The sequence below is a fragment of the Salmo trutta genome, chromosome 28, assembly GCF_901001165.1.
Source record: "Salmo trutta chromosome 28, fSalTru1.1, whole genome shotgun sequence".
In the NCBI taxonomy this organism is placed as follows: domain Eukaryota; kingdom Metazoa; phylum Chordata; class Actinopteri; order Salmoniformes; family Salmonidae; genus Salmo; species Salmo trutta.
In genome coordinates this window covers 43,150,918-43,172,473 of record NC_042984.1, presented here as the reverse complement: position 1 = coordinate 43,172,473, position 21,556 = coordinate 43,150,918, and the positions used below count along the sequence as shown (strand labels likewise).

The 21,556-nt window shown below is 37.5% G+C and overlaps 18 non-coding genes across 18 annotated transcripts; all 18 read left to right on the top strand.

Moving 5' to 3' along the window:
• The first annotated feature begins 108 nt into the window (after positions 1–108).
• trnastop-uca (transfer RNA opal suppressor (anticodon UCA)) lies at positions 109–181 on the top strand. The gene has a single exon. It is a non-coding gene; the product is annotated as a tRNA-Sec (tRNA).
• Positions 182–783: 602 nt separating this feature from the next.
• On the top strand, positions 784–856 carry trnar-ucg (transfer RNA arginine (anticodon UCG)). Its single transcript has one exon. It is a non-coding gene; the product is annotated as a tRNA-Arg (tRNA).
• Positions 857–2,817: 1,961 nt separating this feature from the next.
• Positions 2,818–2,890, top strand: trnastop-uca (transfer RNA opal suppressor (anticodon UCA)). The gene has a single exon. It is a non-coding gene; the product is annotated as a tRNA-Sec (tRNA).
• A 1,961-nt stretch (positions 2,891–4,851) lies between these two features.
• On the top strand, positions 4,852–4,924 carry trnar-ucg (transfer RNA arginine (anticodon UCG)). Its single transcript has one exon. It is a non-coding gene; the product is annotated as a tRNA-Arg (tRNA).
• Positions 4,925–5,529: 605 nt separating this feature from the next.
• On the top strand, positions 5,530–5,602 carry trnar-ucg (transfer RNA arginine (anticodon UCG)). The gene has a single exon. It is a non-coding gene; the product is annotated as a tRNA-Arg (tRNA).
• A 1,283-nt stretch (positions 5,603–6,885) lies between these two features.
• trnastop-uca (transfer RNA opal suppressor (anticodon UCA)) lies at positions 6,886–6,958 on the top strand. The gene has a single exon. It is a non-coding gene; the product is annotated as a tRNA-Sec (tRNA).
• A 605-nt stretch (positions 6,959–7,563) lies between these two features.
• trnar-ucg (transfer RNA arginine (anticodon UCG)) lies at positions 7,564–7,636 on the top strand. Its single transcript has one exon. It is a non-coding gene; the product is annotated as a tRNA-Arg (tRNA).
• Positions 7,637–9,597: 1,961 nt separating this feature from the next.
• trnar-ucg (transfer RNA arginine (anticodon UCG)) lies at positions 9,598–9,670 on the top strand. The gene has a single exon. It is a non-coding gene; the product is annotated as a tRNA-Arg (tRNA).
• Positions 9,671–10,952: 1,282 nt separating this feature from the next.
• On the top strand, positions 10,953–11,025 carry trnastop-uca (transfer RNA opal suppressor (anticodon UCA)). The gene has a single exon. It is a non-coding gene; the product is annotated as a tRNA-Sec (tRNA).
• A 646-nt stretch (positions 11,026–11,671) lies between these two features.
• Positions 11,672–11,744, top strand: trnar-ucg (transfer RNA arginine (anticodon UCG)). The gene has a single exon. It is a non-coding gene; the product is annotated as a tRNA-Arg (tRNA).
• Positions 11,745–12,129: 385 nt separating this feature from the next.
• On the top strand, positions 12,130–12,202 carry trnar-ucg (transfer RNA arginine (anticodon UCG)). The gene has a single exon. It is a non-coding gene; the product is annotated as a tRNA-Arg (tRNA).
• Positions 12,203–12,848: 646 nt separating this feature from the next.
• Positions 12,849–12,921, top strand: trnar-ucg (transfer RNA arginine (anticodon UCG)). The gene has a single exon. It is a non-coding gene; the product is annotated as a tRNA-Arg (tRNA).
• A 1,072-nt stretch (positions 12,922–13,993) lies between these two features.
• On the top strand, positions 13,994–14,066 carry trnar-ucg (transfer RNA arginine (anticodon UCG)). The gene has a single exon. It is a non-coding gene; the product is annotated as a tRNA-Arg (tRNA).
• Positions 14,067–15,138: 1,072 nt separating this feature from the next.
• On the top strand, positions 15,139–15,211 carry trnap-ugg (transfer RNA proline (anticodon UGG)). The gene has a single exon. It is a non-coding gene; the product is annotated as a tRNA-Pro (tRNA).
• A 1,750-nt stretch (positions 15,212–16,961) lies between these two features.
• Positions 16,962–17,034, top strand: trnar-ucg (transfer RNA arginine (anticodon UCG)). The gene has a single exon. It is a non-coding gene; the product is annotated as a tRNA-Arg (tRNA).
• Positions 17,035–17,680: 646 nt separating this feature from the next.
• trnar-ucg (transfer RNA arginine (anticodon UCG)) lies at positions 17,681–17,753 on the top strand. The gene has a single exon. It is a non-coding gene; the product is annotated as a tRNA-Arg (tRNA).
• Positions 17,754–19,504: 1,751 nt separating this feature from the next.
• trnar-ucg (transfer RNA arginine (anticodon UCG)) lies at positions 19,505–19,577 on the top strand. Its single transcript has one exon. It is a non-coding gene; the product is annotated as a tRNA-Arg (tRNA).
• A 646-nt stretch (positions 19,578–20,223) lies between these two features.
• trnar-ucg (transfer RNA arginine (anticodon UCG)) lies at positions 20,224–20,296 on the top strand. Its single transcript has one exon. It is a non-coding gene; the product is annotated as a tRNA-Arg (tRNA).
• The last annotated feature ends 1,260 nt before the right edge of the window (positions 20,297–21,556 follow it).

The window sequence follows — 21,556 nt, the reverse complement described above, 5'->3', positions numbered from 1 at the left end:
CTTGTTAAATATCACTAAATCTTTTCCTCATTCAGACAGGTTCACAATTTTGATGTCTATTGTTGCAAAGCAAAGTCTGTATGATGTCATATAGGTCCAGATGATGTAGACTGCGTGGCCTAATGGATAAGGCGTCTGACTTCAAATCAGAAGATCAAGGGTTTGAGTCCCTTCGTGGTTGTTTAAATTGAATAGCTCAATTCATTTGGAAATGAAAAGCTAGGGATTGTTATGCAACTTTAATAATCTTAAGACTTTGAGGCCTGAGAAACATTGTGTTGATTTCTGTATCACAAGATTGAAGGATCGAGTCTCTTCGTACTTGTCAAACTCACCATCTTTCCTCATTCGGACAGGTCCAAAATGTTGATGTCTATTGTTGCAAAGCAAAGTCTGTATGATGTCATATAGCAGAAACTTGAGTAGACATCCTGGAATAGTTGAAAAGGCACTTGCCTTCTAACCACAATATTGAGGGGTCGAGTCTCTTGTGATCGTTTAATTTCATTAGCTCAGCTAATTTGGAAATGTTCGCAAATTCCCGAAATAAGGCTTTGTTCTTGTTGCATTGAAAAGCTTGGACATTGTTATGCAACTTTGATATTCAAGGACTGCGAGGCCTGAGAGATATTGTTTCTGATTCTGCATCGCAAGATGGAGTGATAGAGTGTCTTCGTACTTGTTAAATATCACTAACTTTCCTCATTCAGACAGGTTCACAATTTTGATGTCTATTGTTGCAAAGCAAAGTCTGTATGATGTCATATAGGTCAAGATGATGTAGACTGCGTGGCCTAATGGATAAGGCGTCTGACTTCGAATCAGAAGATTAATGGTTCGAGTCCATTCGTAGTTGTTTGAATTGAATAGCTCAATTCATTTGGAAATGAAAAGCTAGGAGATTGTTATGCAACTTTAATAATCTTAAGACTTTGAGGCCTGAGAAACATTGTGTTTGATTCTGTATCACAAGATTGAAGGATCGAGTCTCTTCGTACTTGTCAAAAATAACCATCTTTCCTCATTCGGACAGGTTCAAAATGTTGATGTCTATTGTTGCAAAGCAAAGTCTGTATGATGTCATATAGCAGAAACTTGAGTAGACATCCTGGAATAGTTGAAAAGGCGCTTGCCTTCTAACCACAATATTGAGGGGTCGAGTCTCTTTGTGATCGTTTAATTTCATTAGCTCAGCTAATTTGGAAATGTTCGCAAATTCCCGAAATAAGGCTTTGTTCTTGTTGCATTGAAAAGCTTGGACATTGTTATGCAACTTTGATAATCAAGGACTGCGAGGCCTGAGAGATATTGTTTCTGATTCTGCATCGCAAGATGGAGTGATAGAGTGTCTTCGTACTTGTTAAATATCACTAACTTTCCTCATTCAGACAGGTTCACAATTTTGATGTCTATTGTTGCAAAGCAAAGTCTGTACGATGTCATATAGGTCCAGATGATGTAGACTGCGTGGCCTAATGGATAAGGCGTCTGAATTCGAATCAGAAGATTAAGGTTTCGAGTCCCTTCGTGGTTGTTTAAATTGAATAGCTCAATTCATTTGGAAATGAAAAGCTAGGAGATTGTTATGCAACTTTAATAATCTTAAGACTTTGAGGCCTGAGAAACATTGTGTTTGATTCTGTATCACAAGATTGAAGGATCGAGTCTCTTCGTACTTGTCAAAACTCACCATCTTTCCTCATTCGGACAGGTCCAAAATGTTGATGTCTATTGTTGCAAAGCAAAGTCTGTATGATGTCATATAGCAGAAACTTGAGTAGACATCCTGGAATAGTTGAAAAGGCACTTGCCTTCTAACCACAATATTGAGGGGTCGAGTCTCTTTGTGATCGTTTAATTTCATTAGCTCAGCTAATTTGGAAATGTTCGCAAATTCCCGAAATAAGGCTTTGTTCTTGTTGCATTGAAAAGCTTGGACATTGTTATGCAACTTTGATATTCAAGGACTGCGAGGCCTGAGAGATATTGTTTCTGATTCTGCATCGCAAGATGGAGTGATAGAATGTCTTCGTACTTGTTAAATATCACTAACTTTCCTCATTCAGACAGGTTCACAATTTTGATGTCTATTGTTGCAAAGCAAAGTCTGTATGATGTCATATAGGTCCATATGATGTAGACTGTGTGGCCTAATGGATAAGGCGTCTGACTTCGAATCAGAAGATCAAGGGTTTGAGTCCTTTTGTGGTTGTTTAAATTGAATATCTCAATTCATTTGGAAATGAAAAGCTAGGAGATTGTTATGCAACTTTAATAATCTTAAGACTTTGAGGCCTGAGAAACATTGTGTTTGATTCTGTATCACAAGATTGAAGGATCGAGTCTCTTCGTACTTGTCAAAAATCACCATCTTTCCTCATTCGGACAGGTTCAAAATGTTGATGTCTATTGTTGCAAAGCAAAGTCTGTATGATGTCATATAGCAGAAACTTGAGTAGACATCCTGGAATAGTTGAAAAGGCTCTTGCCTTCTAACCACAATATTGAGGGGTCGAGTCTCTTTCTGATCGTTTAATTTCATTAGCTCAGCTAATTTGGAAATGTTCGCAAATTCCCGAAATAAGGCTTTGTTCTTGTTGCATTGAAAAGCTTGGACATTGTTATGCAACTTTGATAATCAAGGACTGCGAGGCCTGAGAGATATTGTTTCTGATTCTGCATCGCAAGATGGAGTGATAGAGTGTCTTCGTACTTGTTAAATATCACTAACTTTCCTCATTCAGACAGGTTCACAATTTTGATGTCTATTGTTGCAAAGCAAAGTCTGTATGATGTCATATAGGTCCAGATGATGTAGACTGCGTGGCCTAATGGATAAGGCGTCTGACTTCAAATCAGAAGATCAAGGGTTTGAGTCCCTTCGTGGTTGTTTAAATTGAATAGCTCAATTCATTTGGAAATGAAAAGCTAGGAGATTGTTATGCAACTTTAATAATCTTAAGACTTTGAGGCCTGAGAAACATTGTGTTTGATTCTGTATCACAAGATTGAAGGATCGAGTCTCTTCGTACTTGTCAAAACTCACCATCTTTCCTCATTCGGACAGGTCCAAAATGTTGATGTCTATTGTTGCAAAGCAAAGTCTGTATGATGTCATATAGCAGAAACTTGAGTAGACATCCTGGAATAGTTGAAAAGGCACTTGCCTTCTAACCACAATATTGAGGGGTCGAGTCTCTTTGTGATCGTTTAATTTCATTAGCTCAGCTAATTTGGAAATGTTCGCAAATTCCCGAAATAAGGCTTTGTTCTTGTTGAATTGAAAAGCTTGGACATTGTTATGCAACTTTGATATTCAAGGACTGCGAGGCCTGAGAGATATTGTTTCTGATTCTGCATCGCAAGATGGAGTGATAGAATGTCTTCGTACTTGTTAAATATCACTAACTTTCCTCATTCAGACAGGTTCACAATTTTGATGTCTATTGTTGCAAAGCAAAGTCTGTATGATGTCATATAGGTCCATATGATGTAGACTGTGTGGCCTAATGGATAAGGCGTCTGACTTCGAATCAGAAGATCAAGGGTTTGAGTCCTTTCGTGGTTGTTTAAATTGAATATCTCAATTCATTTGGAAATGAAAAGCTAGGAGATTGTTATGCAACTTTAATAATCTTAAGACTTTGAGGCCTGAGAAACATTGTGTTTGATTCTGTATCACAAGATTGAAGGATCGAGTCTCTTCGTACTTGTCAAAAATCACCATCTTTCCTCATTCGGACAGGTTCAAAATGTTGATGTCTATTGTTGCAAAGCAAAGTCTGTATGATGTCATATAGCAGAAACTTGAGTAGACATCCTGGAATAGTTGAAAAGGCTCTTGCCTTCTAACCACAATATTGAGGGGTCGAGTCTCTTTGTGATCGTTTAATTTCATTAGCTCAGCTAATTTGGAAATGTTCGCAAATTCCCGAAATAAGGCTTTGTTCTTGTTGCATTGAAAAGCTTGGACATTGTTATGCAACTTTGATAATCAAGGACTGCGAGGCCTGAGAGATATTGTTTCTGATTCTGCATCGCAAGATGGAGTGATAGAGTGTCTTCGTACTTGTTAAATATCACTAACTTTCCTCATTCAGACAGGTTCACAATTTTGATGTCTATTGTTGCAAAGCAAAGTCTGTATGATGTCATATAGGTCCAGATGATGTAGACTGCGTGGCCTAATGGATAAGGCGTCTGACTTTGAATGTGAAGATTAAGGGTTTGAGTCCCTTCGTGGTTGTTTAAATTGAATAGCTCAATTCATTTGGAAATGAAAAGCTAGGAGATTGTTATGCAACTTTAATAATCTTAAGACTTTGAGGCCTGAGAAACATTGTGTTTGATTCTGTATCACAAGATTGAAGGATCGAGTCTCTTCGTACTTGTCAAAAATCACCATCTTTCCTCATTCGGACAGGTCCAAAATGTTGATGTCTATTGTTGCAAAGCAAAGTCTGTATGATGTCATATAGCAGAAACTTGAGTAGACATCCTGGAATAGTTGAAAAGGCACTTGCCTTCTAACCACAATATTGAGGGGTCGAGTCTCTTTGTGATCGTTTAATTTCATTAGCTCAGCTAATTTGGAAATGTTCGCAAATTCCCGAAATAAGGCTTTGTTCTTGTTGCATTGAAAAGCTTGGACATTGTTATGCAACTTTGATAATCAAGGACTGCGAGGCCTGAGAGATATTGTTTCTGATTCTGCATCGCAAGATGGAGTGATAGAGTGTCTTCGTACTTGTTAAATATCACTAACTTTCCTCATTCAGACAGGTTCACAATTTTGATGTCTATTGTTGCAAAGCAAAGTCTGTATGATGTCATATAGGTCAAGATGATGTAGACTGCGTGGCCTAATGGATAAGGCGTCTGACTTCGAATCAGAAGATTAATGGTTCAAGTCCATTCGTGGTTGTTTGAATTGAATAGCTCAATTCATTTGGAAATGAAAAGCTAGGAGATTGTTATGCAACTTTAATAATCTTAAGACTTTGAGGCCTGAGAAACATTGTGTTTGATTCTGTATCACAAGATTGAAGGATCGAGTCTCTTCGTACTTGTCAAAAATAACCATCTTTCCTCATTCGGACAGGTTCAAAATGTTGATGTCTATTGTTGCAAAGCAAAGTCTGTATGATGTCATATAGCAGAAACTTGAGTAGACATCCTGGAATAGTTGAAAAGGCGCTTGCCTTCTAACCACAATATTGAGGGGTCGAGTCTCTTTGTGATCGTTTAATTTCATTAGCTCAGCTAATTTGGAAATGTTCGCAAATTCCCGAAATAAGGCTTTGTTCTTGTTGCATTGAAAAGCTTGGACATTGTTATGCAACTTTGATAATCAAGGACTGCGAGGCCTGAGAGATATTGTTTCTGATTCTGCATCGCAAGATGGAGTGATAGAGTGTCTTCGTACTTGTTAAATATCACTAACTTTCCTCATTCAGACAGGTTCACAATTTTGATGTCTATTGTTGCAAAGCAAAGTCTGTACGATGTCATATAGGTCCAGATGATGTAGACTGCGTGGCCTAATGGATAAGGCGTCTGACTTCGAATCAGAAGATTAAGGGTTCGAGTCCCTTCGTGGTTGTTTAAATTGAATAGCTCAATTCATTTGGAAATGAAAAGCTAGGAGATTGTTATGCAACTTTAATAATCTTAAGACTTTGAGGCCTGAGAAACATTGTGTTTGATTCTGTATCACAAGATTGAAGGATCGAGTCTCTTCGTACTTGTCAAAACTCACCATCTTTCCTCATTCGGACAGGTCCAAAATGTTGATGTCTATTGTTGCAAAGCAAAGTCTGTATGATGTCATATAGCAGAAACTTGAGTGGACATCCTGGAATAGTTGAAAAGGCACTTGCCTTCTAACCACAATATTGAAGGGTCGAGTCTCTTTGTGATCGTTTAATTTCATTAGCTCAGCTAATTTGGAAATGTTCGCAAATTCCCGAAATAAGGCTTTGTTCTTGTTGCATTGAAAAGCTTGGACATTGTTATGCAACTTTGATATTCAAGGACTGCGAGGCCTGAGAGATATTGTTTCTGATTCTGCATCGCAAGATGGAGTGATAGAATGTCTTCGTACTTGTTAAATATCACTAACTTTCCTCATTCAGACAGGTTCACAATTTTGATGTCTATTGTTGCAAAGCAAAGTCTGTATGATGTCATATAGGTCCATATGATGTAAACTGTGTGGCCTAATGGATAAGGCGTCTGACTTCGAATCAGAAGATCAAGGGTTTGAGTCCTTTCGTGGTTGTTTAAATTGAATATCTCAATTCATTTGGAAATGAAAAGCTAGGAGATTGTTATGCAACTTTAATAATCTTAAGACTTTGAGGCCTGAGAAACATTGTGTTTGATTCTGTATCACAAGATTGAAGGATCGAGTCTCTTCGTACTTGTCAAAAATCACCATCTTTCCTCATTCGGACAGGTTCAAAATGTTGATGTCTATTGTTGCAAAGCAAAGTCTGTATGATGTCATATAGCAGAAACTTGAGTAGACATCCTGGAATAGTTGAAAAGGCTCTTGCCTTCTAACCACAATATTGAGGGGTCGAGTCTCTTTCTGATCGTTTAATTTCATTAGCTCAGCTAATTTGGAAATGTTCGCAAATTCCCGAAATAAGGCTTTGTTCTTGTTGCATTGAAAAGCTTGGACATTGTTATGCAACTTTGATAATCAAGGACTGCGAGGCCTGAGAGATATTGTTTCTGATTCTGCATCGCAAGATGGAGTGATAGAGTGTCTTCGTACTTGTTAAATATCACTAACTTTCCTCATTCAGACAGGTTCACAATTTTGATGTCTATTGTTGCAAAGCAAAGTCTGTATGATGTCATATAGGTCCAGATGATGTAGACTGCGTGGCCTAATGGATAAGGCGTCTGACTTCAAATCAGAAGATTAAGGGTTTGAGTCCCTTCGTGGTTGTTTAAATTGAATAGCTCAATTCATTTGGAAATGAAAAGCTAGGAGATTGTTATGCAACTTTAATAATCTTAAGACTTTGAGGCCTGAGAAACATTGTGTTTGATTCTGTATCACAAGATTGAAGGATCGAGTCTCTTCGTACTTGTCAAAACTCACCATCTTTCCTCATTCGGACAGGTCCAAAATGTTGATGTCTATTGTTGCAAAGCAAAGTCTGTATGATGTCATATAGCAGAAACTTGAGTAGACATCCTGGAATAGTTGAAAAGGCACTTGCCTTCTAACCACAATATTGAGGGGTCGAGTCTCTTTGTGATCGTTTAATTTCATTAGCTCAGCTAATTTGGAAATGTTCGCAAATTCCCGAAATAAGGCTTTGTTCTTGTTGCATTGAAAAGCTTGGACATTGTTATGCAACTTTGATAATCAAGGACTGCGAGGCCTGAGAGATATTGTTTCTGATTCTGCATCGCAAGATGGAGTGATAGAGTGTCTTCGTACTTGTTAAATATCACTAACTTTCCTCATTCAGACAGGTTCACAATTTTGATGTCTATTGTTGCAAAGCAAAGTCTGTATGATGTCATATAGGTCAAGATGATGTAGACTGCGTGGCCTAATGGATAAGGCGTCTGACTTCGAATCAGAAGATTAATGGTTCGAGTCCATTCGTGGTTGTTTGAATTGAATAGCTCAATTCATTTGGAAATGAAAAGCTAGGAGATTGTTATGCAACTTTAATAATCTTAAGACTTTGAGGCCTGAGAAACATTGTGTTTGATTCTGTATCACAAGATTGAAGGATCGAGTCTCTTCGTACTTGTCAAAAATAACCATCTTTCCTCATTCGGACAGGTTCAAAATGTTGATGTCTATTGTTGCAAAGCAAAGTCTGTATGATGTCATATAGCAGAAACTTGAGTAGACATCCTGGAATAGTTGAAAAGGCGCTTGCCTTCTAACCACAATATTGAGGGGTCGAGTCTCTTTGTGATCGTTTAATTTCATTAGCTCAGCTAATTTGGAAATGTTCGCAAATTCCCGAAATAAGGCTTTGTTCTTGTTGCATTGAAAAGCTTGGACATTGTTATGCAACTTTGATAATCAAGGACTGCGAGGCCTGAGAGATATTGTTTCTGATTCTGCATCGCAAGATGGAGTGATAGAGTGTCTTCGTACTTGTTAAATATCACTAACTTTCCTCATTCAGACAGGTTCACAATTTTGATGTCTATTGTTGCAAAGCAAAGTCTGTACGATGTCATATAGGTCCAGATGATGTAGACTGCGTGGCCTAATGGATAAGGCGTCTGAATTCGAATCAGAAGATTAAGGTTTCGAGTCCCTTCGTGGTTGTTTAAATTGAATAGCTCAATTCATTTGGAAATGAAAAGCTAGGAGATTGTTATGCAACTTTAATAATCTTAAGACTTTGAGGCCTGAGAAACATTGTGTTTGATTCTGTATCACAAGATTGAAGGATCGAGTCTCTTCGTACTTGTCAAAACTCACCATCTTTCCTCATTCGGACAGGTCCAAAATGTTGATGTCTATTGTTGCAAAGCAAAGTCTGTATGATGTCATATAGCAGAAACTTGAGTAGACATCCTGGAATAGTTGAAAAGGCACTTGCCTTCTAACCACAATATTGAGGGGTCGAGTCTCTTTGTGATCGTTTAATTTCATTAGCTCAGCTAATTTGGAAATGTTCGCAAATTCCCGAAATAAGGCTTTGTTCTTGTTGCATTGAAAAGCTTGGACATTGTTATGCAACTTTGATAATCAAGGACTGCGAGGCCTGAGAGATATTGTTTCTGATTCTGCATCGCAAGATGGAGTGATAGAGTGTCTTCGTACTTGTTAAATATCACTAACTTTCCTCATTCAGACAGGTTCACAATTTTGATGTCTATTGTTGCAAAGCAAAGTCTGTATGATGTCATATAGGTCAAGACGATGTGGACTGCGTGGCCTAATGGATAAGGAGTCTGACTTCGAATCAGAAGATTAATGGTTGGAGTCCATTCGTGGTTGTTTGAATTGAATAGCTCAATTCATTTGGAAATGAAAAGCTAGGAGATTGTTATGCAACTTTAATAATCTTAAGACTTTGAGGCCTGAGAAACATTGTGTTTGATTCTGTATCACAAGATTGAAGGATCGAGTCTCTTCGTACTTGTCAAAAATAACCATCTTTCCTCATTCGGACAGGTTCAAAATGTTGATGTCTATTGTTGCAAAGCAAAGTCTGTATGATGTCATATAGCAGAAACTTGAGTAGACATCCTGGAATAGTTGAAAAGGCGCTTGCCTTCTAACCACAATATTGAGGGGTCGAGTCTCTTTGTGATCGTTTAATTTCATTAGCTCAGCTAATTTGGAAATGTTCGCAAATTCCCGAAATAAGGCTTTGTTCTTGTTGCATTGAAAAGCTTGGACATTGTTATGCAACTTTGATATTCAAGGACTGCGAGGCCTGAGAGATATTGTTTCTGATTCTGCATCGCAAGATGGAGTGATAGAGTGTCTTCGTACTTGTTAAATATCACTAACTTTCCTCATTCAGACAGGTTCACAATTTTGATGTCTATTGTTGCAAAGCAAAGTCTGTACGATGTCATATAGGTCCAGATGATGTAGACTGCGTGGCCTAATGGATAAGGCGTCTGACTTCGAATCAGAAGATTAAGGGTTCGAGTCCCTTCGTGGTTGTTTAAATTGAATAGCTCAATTCATTTGGAAATGAAAAGCTAGGAGATTGTTATGCAACTTTAATAATCTTAAGACTTTGAGGCCTGAGAAACATTGTGTTTGATTCTGTATCACAAGATTGAAGGATCGAGTCTCTTCGTACTTGTCAAAACTCACCATCTTTCCTCATTCGGACAGGTCCAAAATGTTGATGTCTATTGTTGCAAAGCAAAGTCTGTATGATGTCATATAGCAGAAACTTGAGTAGACATCCTGGAATAGTTGAAAAGGCACTTGCCTTCTAACCACAATATTGAGGGGTCGAGTCTCTTTGTGATCGTTTAATTTCATTAGCTCAGCTAATTTGGAAATGTTCGCAAATTCCCGAAATAAGGCTTTGTTCTTGTTGCATTGAAAAGCTTGGACATTGTTATGCAACTTTGATATTCAAGGACTGCGAGGCCTGAGAGATATTGTTTCTGATTCTGCATCGCAAGATGGAGTGATAGAATGTCTTCGTACTTGTTAAATATCACTAACTTTCCTCATTCAGACAGGTTCACAATTTTGATGTCTATTGTTGCAAAGCAAAGTCTGTATGATGTCATATAGGTCCATATGATGTAGACTGTGTGGCCTAATGGATAAGGCGTCTGACTTCGAATCAGAAGATCAAGGGTTTGAGTCCTTTGTGGTTGTTTAAATTGAATATCTCAATTCATTTGGAAATGAAAAGCTAGGAGATTGTTATGCAACTTTAATAATCTTAAGACTTTGAGGCCTGAGAAACATTGTGTTTGATTCTGTATCACAAGATTGAAGGATCGAGTCTCTTCGTACTTGTCAAAAATCACCATCTTTCCTCATTCGGACAGGTTCAAAATGTTGATGTCTATTGTTGCAAAGCAAAGTCTGTATGATGTCATATAGCAGAAACTTGAGTAGACATCCTGGAATAGTTGAAAAGGCTCTTGCCTTCTAACCACAATATTGAGGGGTCGAGTCTCTTTCTGATCGTTTAATTTCATTAGCTCAGCTAATTTGGAAATGTTCGCAAATTCCCGAAATAAGGCTTTGTTCTTGTTGCATTGAAAAGCTTGGACATTGTTATGCAACTTTGATAATCAAGGACTGCGAGGCCTGAGAGATATTGTTTCTGATTCTGCATCGCAAGATGGAGTGATAGAGTGTCTTCGTACTTGTTAAATATCACTAACTTTCCTCATTCAGACAGGTTCACAATTTTGATGTCTATTGTTGCAAAGCAAAGTCTGTATGATGTCATATAGGTCCAGATGATGTAGACTGCGTGGCCTAATGGATAAGGCGTCTGACTTCAAATCAGAAGATTAAGGGTTTGAGTCCCTTCGTGGTTGTTTAAATTGAATAGCTCAATTCATTTGGAAATCTAAAGAATTTCCTGAAATAAGGCATTGTTCTTGTTTCTTTGAAAAGCTAGGACATTGTTATGCAACTTTAATATTCTTAAGACTTCGAGGCCTGAGAAACATTGTGTTTGATTCTGTATCACAAGATTGAAGGATCGAGTCTCTTCGTACTTGTCAAAAATCACAATCTTTCCTCATTTGGACAGGTTCAAAATGTTGATGTCTATTGTTGGAAAGCAAAGTCTGAATGATGTCATATTGGAGAAACTTGACTAGACAGCCTGTCATAGTGGATAAGGTGCTTACATTCTAATTACAATATTGACGGGTCGAGTCTCTTCGTGATTGTTTAATTTCATTAGCACAGCTAATTTGGAAATGTTCTTAGTTTCCTGAAATAAGGCTTTGTTCTTGTTGCATTGAAAAGCTCGGACATTGTTATTCAACTTTAATAATCAAGGACTGCGAGGCCTGAGAGATATTGTGTCTGATTCTGCATCGCAAGATGGAGTGATAGAGTGTCTTCGTACTTGTTAAATATCACTAGCTTTCCTCATTCAGACAGGTTCACAATTTTGATGTCTATTGTTGCAAAGCAAAGTCTGTATGATGTCATATAGTTCTATATAAAGCAGACTGCGTGGCCTAATGGATAAGGCGTCTGACTTCGAATCAGAAGATTGAGGGTTCGAGTCCCTTCGTGGTTGTTTAAATTGAATAGCTCAAATCATTTGGAAATGAAAAGCTAGGAGATTGTTATGCAACTTTAATAATCTTAAGACTTTGAGGCCTGAGAAACATGATCGTTTAATTTCATTAGCTCAGCTAATTTGGAAATGTTCGCAAATTCCCGAAATAAGGCTTTGTTCTTGTTGCATTGAAAAGCTTGGACATTGTTATGCAACTTTGATAATCAAGGACTGCGAGGCCTGAGAGATATTGTTTCTGATTCTGCATCGCAAGATGGAGTGATAGAGTGTCTTCGTACTTGTTAAATATCACTAACTTTCCTCATTCAGACAGGTTCACAATTTTGATGTCTATTGTTGCAAAGCAAAGTCTGTATGATGTCATATAGGTCCAGATGATGTAGACTGTGTGGCCTAATGGATAAGGCGTCTGACTTCGAATCAGAAGATTAAGGGTTTGAGTCCCTTCGTGGTTGTTTAAATTGAATAGCTCAATTCATTTGGAAATGTAAAGAATTTCCTGAAATAAGGCATTGTTCTTGTTTCTTTGAAAAGCTAGGACATTGTTATGCAACTTTAATATTCTTAAGACTTCGAGGCCTGAGAAACATTGTGTTTGATTCTGTATCACAAGATTGAAGGATCGAGTCTCTTCGTACTTGTCAAAAATCACAATCTTTCCTCATTTGGACAGGTTCAAAATGTTGATGTCTATTGTTGGAAAGCAAAGTCTGAATGATGTCATATTGGAGAAACTTGACTAGACAGCCTGTCATAGTGGATAAGGTGCTTACATTCTAATTACAATATTGACGGGTCGAGTCTCTTCGTGATTGTTTAATTTCATTAGCACAGCTAATTTGGAAATGTTCTTAGTTTCCTGAAATAAGGCTTTGTTCTTGTTGCATTGAAAAGCTCGGACATTGTTATTCAACTTTAATAATCAAGGACTGCGAGGCCTGAGAGATATTGTGTCTGATTCTGCATCGCAAGATGGAGTGATAGAGTGTCTTTGTACTTGTTAAATATCACTAGCTTTCCTCATTCAGACAGGTTCACAATTTTGATGTCTATTGTTGCAAAGCAAAGTCTGTATGATGTCATATAGTTCTATATAAAGCAGACTGCGTGGCCTAATGGATAAGGCGTCTGACTTCGAATCAGAAGATTGAGGTTTCGAGTCCCTTCGTGGTTGTTTAAATTGAATAGCTCAATTCATTTGGAAATGTTAAAAATTTCCTGAAATAAGGCGTTATTCTTGTTTCTTGGAAAAGCTAGGACATTGTTATGCAACTTTAATAATCTTAAGACTTCGAGGCCTGAGAAACATTGTGTTTGATTCTGTATCACAAGATTGAAGGAGCGAGTCTCTTCGTACTTGTCAAAAATCACCAACTTTCCTCATTCGGACAGGTTCAAAATGTTGATGTCTATTGTTGGAAAGCAAAGTCTGTATGATGTCATATTGGAGAAACTTGAGTAGACAGCCTGTCATAGTGGATAAGGCGATTACATTCTAATTACAATATTGACGGGTCTAGTCTCTTCGTGATTGTTTAATTTCATTAGCACAGCTAATTTGGAAATGTTCTTAGTTTCCCGAAATAAGGCTTTGTTCTTGTTGCATTGAAAAGCTCGGACGTTCGAGTCCCTTCGTGGTTGTTTAAATTGAATAGCACAATTCATTTGGAAATGAAAAGCTAGGAGATTGTTATGCAACTTTAATAATCTTAAGACTTTGAGGCCTGAGAAACATTGTGTTTGATTCTGTATCACAAGATTGAAGGATCGAGTCTCTTCGTACTTGTCAAAAATCACCATCTTTCCTCATTCGGACAGGTTCAAAATGTTGATGTCTATTGTTGCAAAGCAAAGTCTGTATGATGTCATATAGCAGAAACTTGAGTAGACATCCTGGAATAGTTGAAAAGGCTCTTGCCTTCTAACCACAATATTGAGGGGTCGAGTCTATTTCTGATCGTTTAATTTCATTAGCTCAGCTAATTTGGAAATGTTCGCAAATTCCCGAAATAAGGCTTTGTTCTTGTTGCATTGAAAAGCTTGGACATTGTTATGCAACTTTGATAATCAAGGACTGCGAGGCCTGAGAGATATTGTTTCTGATTCTGCATCGCAAGATGGAGTGATAGAGTGTCTTCGTACTTGTTAAATATCACTAACTTTCCTCATTCAGACAGGTTCACAATTTTGATGTCTATTGTTGCAAAGCAAAGTCTGTATGATGTCATATAGGTCCAGATGATGTAGACTGCGTGGCCTAATGGATAAGGCGTCTGACTTCGAATCAGAAGATTAAGGGTTCGAGTCCCTTCGTGGTTGTTTAAATTGAATAGCTCAATTCATTTGGAAATGTTAAAAATTTCCTGAAATAAGGCGTTATTCTTGTTTCTTGGAAAAGCTAGGACATTGTTATGCAACTTTAATAATCTTAAGACTTCGAGGCCTGAGAAACATTGTGTTTGATTCTGTATCACAAGATTGAAGGAGCGAGTCTCTTCGTACTTGTCAAAAATCACCAACTTTCCTCATTCGGACAGGTTCAAAATGTTGATGTCTATTGTTGGAAAGCAAAGTCTGTATGATGTCATATTGGAGAAACTTGAGTAGACAGCCTGTCATAGTGGATAAGGCGATTACATTCTAATTACAATATTGACGGGTCTAGTCTCTTCGTGATTGTTTAATTTCATTAGCACAGCTAATTTGGAAATGTTCTTAGTTTCCCGAAATAAGGCTTTGTTCTTGTTGCATTGAAAAGCTCGGACGTTCGAGTCCCTTCGTGGTTGTTTAAATTGAATAGCACAAATCATTTGGAAATGAAAAGCTAGGAGATTGTTATGCAACTTTAATAATCTTAAGACTTTGAGGCCTGAGAAACATTGTGTTTGATTCTGTATCACAAGATTGAAGGATCGAGTCTCTTCGTACTTGTCAAAAATCACAATCTTTCCTCATTTGGACAGGTTCAAAATGTTGATGTCTATTGTTGGAAAGCAAAGTCTGAATGATGTCATATTGGAGAAACTTGACTAGACAGCCTGTCATAGTGGATAAGGTGCTTACATTCTAATTACAATATTGACGGGTCGAGTCTCTTCGTGATTGTTTAATTTCATTAGCACAGCTAATTTGGAAATGTTCTTAGTTTCCTGAAATAAGGCTTTGTTCTTGTTGCATTGAAAAGCTCGGACATTGTTATTCAACTTTAATAATCAAGGACTGCGAGGCCTGAGAGATATTGTGTCTGATTCTGCATCGCAAGATGGAGTGATAGAGTGTCTTCGTACTTGTTAAATATCACTAGCTTTCCTCATTCAGACAGGTTCACAATTTTGATGTCTATTGTTGCAAAGCAAAGTCTGTATGATGTCATATAGTTCTATATAAAGCAGACTGAGTGGCCTAATGGATAAGGCGTCTGACTTGGAATCAGAAGATTGAGGGTTCGAGTCCCTTCGTGGTTGTTTAAATTGAATAGCTCAATTCATTTGGAAATGTTAAAAATTTCCTGAAATAAGGCGTTATTCTTGTTTCTTGGAAAAGCTAGGACATTGTTATGCAACTTTAATAATCTTAAGACTTCGAGGCCTGAGAAACATTGTGTTTGATTCTGTATCACAAGATTGAAGGAGCGAGTCTCTTCGTACTTGTCAAAAATCACCAACTTTCCTCATTCGGACAGGTTCAAAATGTTGATGTCTATTGTTGGAAAGCAAAGTCTGTATGATGTCATATTGGAGAAACTTGAGTAGACAGCCTGTCATAGTGGATAAGGCGATTACATTCTAATTACAATATTGACGGGTCTAGTCTCTTCGTGATTGTTTAATTTCATTAGCACAGCTAATTTGGAAATGTTCTTAGTTTCCCGAAATAAGGCTTTGTTCTTGTTGCATTGAAAAGCTCGGACGTTCGAGTCCCTTCGTGGTTGTTTAAATTGAATAGCACAATTCATTTGGAAATGAAAAGCTAGGAGATTGTTATGCAACTTTAATAATCTTAAGACTTTGAGGCCTGAGAAACATTGTGTTTGATTCTGTATCACAAGATTGAAGGATCGAGTCTCTTCGTACTTGTCTAAAATCACCATCTTTCCTCATTCGGACAGGTTCAAAATGTTGATGTCTATTGTTGCAAAGCAAAGTCTGTATGATGTCATATAGCAGAAACTTGAGTAGACATCCTGGAATAGTTGAAAAGGCGCTTGCCTTCTAACCACAATATTGAGGGGTCGAGTCTCTTTGTGATCGTTTAATTTCATTAGCTCAGCTAATTTGGAAATGTTCGCAAATTCCCGAAATAAGGCTTTGTTCTTGTTGCATTGAAAAGCTTGGACATTGTTATGCAACTTTGATAATCAAGGACTGCGAGGCCTGAGAGATATTGTTTCTGATTCTGCATCGCAAGATGGAGTGATAGAGTGTCTTCGTACTTGTTAAATATCACTAACTTTCCTCATTCAGACAGGTTCACAATTTTGATGTCTATTGTTGCAAAGCAAAGTCTGTATGATGTCATATAGGTCCATATGATGTAGACTGTGTGGCCTAATGGATAAGGCGTCTGACTTCGAATCAGAAGATCAAGGGTTTGAGTCCTTTCGTGGTTGTTTAAATTGAATATCTCAATTCATTTGGAAATGAAAAGCTAGGAGATTGTTATGCATCTTTAATAATCTTAAGACTTTGAGGCCTGAGAAACATTGTGTTTGATTCTGTATCACAAGATTGAAGGATCGAGTCTCTTCGTACTTGTCAAAAATCACCATCTTTCCTCATTCGGACAGGTTCAAAATGTTGATGTCTATTGTTGCAAAGCAAAGTCTGTATGATGTCATATAGCAGAAACTTGAGTAGACATCCTGGAATAGTTGAAAAGGCTCTTGCCTTCTAACCACAATATTGAGGGGTCGAGTCTCTTTCTGATCGTTTAATTTCATTAGCTCAGTTAATTTGGAAATGTTCGCAAATTCCCGAAATAAGGCTTTGTTCTTGTTGCATTGAAAAGCTTGGACATTGTTATGCAACTTTGATAATCAAGGACTGCGAGGCCTGAGAGATATTGTTTCTGATTCTGCATCGCAAGATGGAGTGATAGAGTGTCTTCGTACTTGTTAAATATCACTAACTTTCCTCATTCAGACAGGTTCACAATTTTGATGTCTATTGTTGCAAAGCAAAGTCTGTATGATGTCATATAGGTCCAGATGATGTAGACTGCGTGGCCTAATGGATAAGGCGTCTGACTTCGAATCAGAAGATTAAGGGTTTGAGTCCCTTCGTGGTTGTTTAAATTGAATAGCTCAATTCATTTGGAAATGTAAAGAATTTCCTGAAATAAGGCATTGTTCTTGTTTCTTTGAAAAGCTAGGACATTGTTATGCAGCTTTAATATTCTTAAGACTTCGAGGCCTGAGAAACATTGTGTTTGATTCTGTATCACAAGATTGAAGGATCGAGTCTCTTATTTCTTGTCAAAAATCACAATCTTTCCTCATTTGGACAGGTTCAAAATGTTGATGTCTATTGTTGGAAAGCAAAGTCTGAATGATGTCATATTGGAGAAACTTGACTAGACAGCCTGTCATAGTGGATAAGGTGCTTACATTCTAATTACAATATTGACGGGTCGAGTCTCTTCGTGATTGTTTAATTTCATTAGCACAGCTAATTTGGAAATGTTCTTAGTTTCCTGAAATAAGGCTTTGTTCTTGTTGCATTGAAAAGCTCGGACATTGTTATTCAACATTAATAATCAAGGACTGCGAGGCCTGAGAGATATTGTGTCTGATTCTGCATCGCAAGATGGAGTGATAGAGTGTCTTCGTACTTGTTAAATATCACTAGCTTTCCTCATTCAGACAGGTTCACAATTTTGATGTCTATTGTTGCAAAGCAAAGTCTGTATGATGTCATATAGTTCTATATAAAGCGGACTGCGTGGCCTAATGGATAAGGCGTCTGACTTCGAATCAGAAGATTGAAGGTTCGAGTCCCTTCGTGGTTGTTTAAATTGAATAGCTCAATTCATTTGGAAATGTTAAAAATTTCCTGAAATAAGGCGTTATTCTTGTTTCTTGGAAAAGCTAGGACATTGTTATGCAACTTTAATAATCTTAAGACTTCGAGGCCTGAGAAACATTGTGTTTGATTCTGTATCACAAGATTGAAGGAGCGAGTCTCTTCGTACTTGTCAAAAATCACCAACTTTCCTCATTCGGACAGGTTCAAAATGTTGATGTCTATTGTTGGAAAGCAAAGTCTGTATGATGTCATATTGGAGAAACTTGAGTAGACAGCCTGTCATAGTGGATAAGGCGATTACATTCTAATTACAATATTGACGGGTCTAGTCTCTTCGTGATTGTTTAATTTCATTAGCACAGCTAATTTGGAAATGTTCTTAGTTTCCCGAAATAAGGCTTTGTTCTTGTTGCATTGAAAAGCTCGGACGTTCGAGTCCCTTCGTGGTTGTTTAAATTGAATAGCACAATTCATTTGGAAATGAAAAGCTAGGAGATTGTTATGCAACTTTAATAATCTTAAGACTTTGAGGCCTGAGAAACATTGTGTTTGATTCTGTATCACAAGATTGAAGGATCGAGTCTCTTCGTACTTGTCTAAAATCACCATCTTTCCTCATTCGGACAGGTTCAAAATGTTGATGTCTATTGTTGCAAAGCAAAGTCTGTATGATGTCATATAGCAGAAACTTGAGTAGACATCCTGGAATAGTTGAAAAGGCGCTTGCCTTCTAACCACAATATTGAGGGGTCGAGTCTCTTTGTGATCGTTTAATTTCATTAGCTCAGCTAATTTGGAAATGTTCGCAAATTCCCGAAATAAGGCTTTGTTCTTGTTGCATTGAAAAGCTTGGACATTGTTATGCAACTTTGATAATCAAGGACTGCGAGGCCTGAGAGATATTGTTTCTGATTCTGCATCGCAAGATGGAGTGATAGAGTGTCTTCGTACTTGTTAAATATCACTAACTTTCCTCATTCAGACAGGTTCACAATTTTGATGTCTATTGTTGCAAAGCAAAGTCTGTATGATGTCATATAGATCCATGTGATGTAGACTTTGTGGCCTAATGGATAAGGCGTCTGACTTCGAATCAGAAGATCAAGGGTTTGAGTTCTTTTCGTGGTTGTTTAAATTGAATATCTCAATTCATTTGGAAATGAAAAGCTAGGAGATTGTTATGCAACTTTAATAATCTTAAGACTTTGAGGCCTGAGAAACATTGTGTTTGATTCTGTATCACAAGATTGAAGGATCGAGTCTCTTCGTACTTGTCAAAAATCACCATCTTTCCTCATTCGGACAGGTTCAAAATGTTGATGTCTATTGTTGCAAAGCAAAGTCTGTATGATGTCATATAGCAGAAACTTGAGTAGACATCCTGGAATAGTTGAAAAGGCTCTTGCCTTCTAACCACAATATTGAGGGGTCGAGTCTCTTTCTGATCGTTTAATTTCATTAGCTCAGCTAATTTGGAAATGTTCGCAAATTCCCGAAATAAGGCTTTGTTCTTGTTGCATTGAAAAGCTTGGACATTGTTATGCAACTTTGATAATCAAGGACTGCGAGGCCTGAGAGATATTGTTTCTGATTCTGCATCGCAAGATGGAGTGATAGAGTGTCTTCGTACTTGTTAAATATCACTAACTTTCCTCATTCAGACAGGTTCACAATTTTGATGTCTATTGTTGCAAAGCAAAGTCTGTATGATGTCATATAGGTCCAGATGATGTAGACTGCGTGGCCTAATGGATAAGGCGTCTGACTTCGAATCAGAAGATTAAGGGTTTGAGTCCCTTCGTGGTTGTTTAAATTGAATAGCTCAATTCATTTGGAAATGTAAAGAATTTCGTGAAATAAGGCATTGTTCTTGTTTCTTTGAAAAGCTAGGACATTGTTATGCAACTTTAATATTCTTAAGACTTCGAGGCCTGAGAAACATTGTGTTTGATTCTGTATCACAAGATTGAAGGATCGAGTCTCTTCGTACTTGTCAAAAATCACAATCTTTCCTCATTTGGACAGGTTCAAAATGTTGATGTCTATTGTTGGAAAGCAAAGTCTGAATGATGTCATATTGGAGAAACTTGACTAGACAGCCTGTCATAGTGGATAAGGTGCTTACATTCTAATTACAATATTGACGGGTCGAGTCTCTTCGTGATTGTTTAATTTCATTAGCACAGCTAATTTGGAAATGTTCTTAGTTTCCTGAAATAAGTCTTTGTTCTTGTTGCATTGAAAAGCTCGGACATTGTTATTCAACTTTAATAATCAAGGACTGCGAGGCCTGAGAGATATTGTGTCTGATTCTGCATCGCAAGACGGAGTGATAGAGTGTCTTCGTACTTGTTAAATATCACTAGCTTTCCTCATTCAGACAGGTTCACAATTTTGATGTCTATTGTTGCAAAGCAAAGTCTGTATGATGTCATATAGGTCCAGATGATGTAGACTGCGTGGCCTAATGGATAAGGCGTCTGACTTCGAATCAGAAGATTAAGGGTTTGAGTCCCTTCGTGGTTGTTTAAATTGAATAGCTCAATTCATTTGGAAATGTAAAGAATTTCCTGAAATAAGGCATTGTTCTTGTTTCTTTGAAAAGCTAGGACATTGTTATGCAACTTTAATATTCTTAAGACTTCGAGGCCTGAGAAACATTGTGTTTGATTCTGTATCACAAGATTGAAGGATCGAGTCTCTTCGTACTTGTCAAAAATCACAATCTTTCCTCATTTGGACAGGTTCAAAATGTTGATGTCTATTGTTGGAAAGCAAAGTCTGAATGATGTCATATTGGAGAAACTTGACTAGACAGCCTGTCATAGTGGATAAGGTGCTTACATTCTAATTACAATATTGACGGGTCGAGTCTCTTCGTGATTGTTTAATTTCATTAGCACAGCTAATTTGGAAATGTTCTTAGTTTCCTGAAATAAGTCTTTGTTCTTGTTGCATTGAAAAGCTCGGACATTGTTATTCAACTTTAATAATCAAGGACTGCGAGGCCTGAGAGATATTGTGTCTGATTCTGCATCGCAAGATGGAGTGATAGAGTGTCTTCGTACTTGTTAAATATCACTAGCTTTCCTCATTCAGACAGGTTCACAATTTTGATGTCTATTGTTGCAAAGCAAAGTCTGTATGATGTCATATAGGTCCAGATGATGTAGACTGCTTGGCCTAATGGATAAGGCGTCTGACTTCGAATCAGAAGATTAAGGGTTTGAGTCCCTTCGTGGTTGTTTAAATTGAATAGCTCAATTCATTTGGAAATGTAAAGAATTTCCTGAAATAAGGCATTGTTCTTGTTTCTTTGAAAAGCTAGGACATTGTTATGCAACTTTAATATTCTTAAGACTTCGAGGCCTGAGAAACATTGTGTTTGATTCTGTATCACAAGATTGAAGGATCGAGTCTCTTATTTCTTGTCAAAAATCACAATCTTTCCTCATTTGGACAGGTTCAAAATGTTGATGTCTATTGTTGGAAAGCAAAGTCTGAATGATGTCATATTGGAGAAACTTGACTAGACAGCCTGTCATAGTGGATAAGGTGCTTACATTCTAATTACAATATTGACGGGTCGAGTCTCTTCGTGATTGTTTAATTTCATTAGCACAGCTAATTTGGAAATGTTCTTAGTTTCCTGAAATAAGGCTTTGTTCTTGTTGCATTGAAAAGCTCGGACATTGTTATTCAACATTAATAATCAAGGACTGCGAGGCCTGAGAGATATTGTGTCTGATTCTGCATCGCAAGATGGAGTGATAGAGTGTCTTCGTA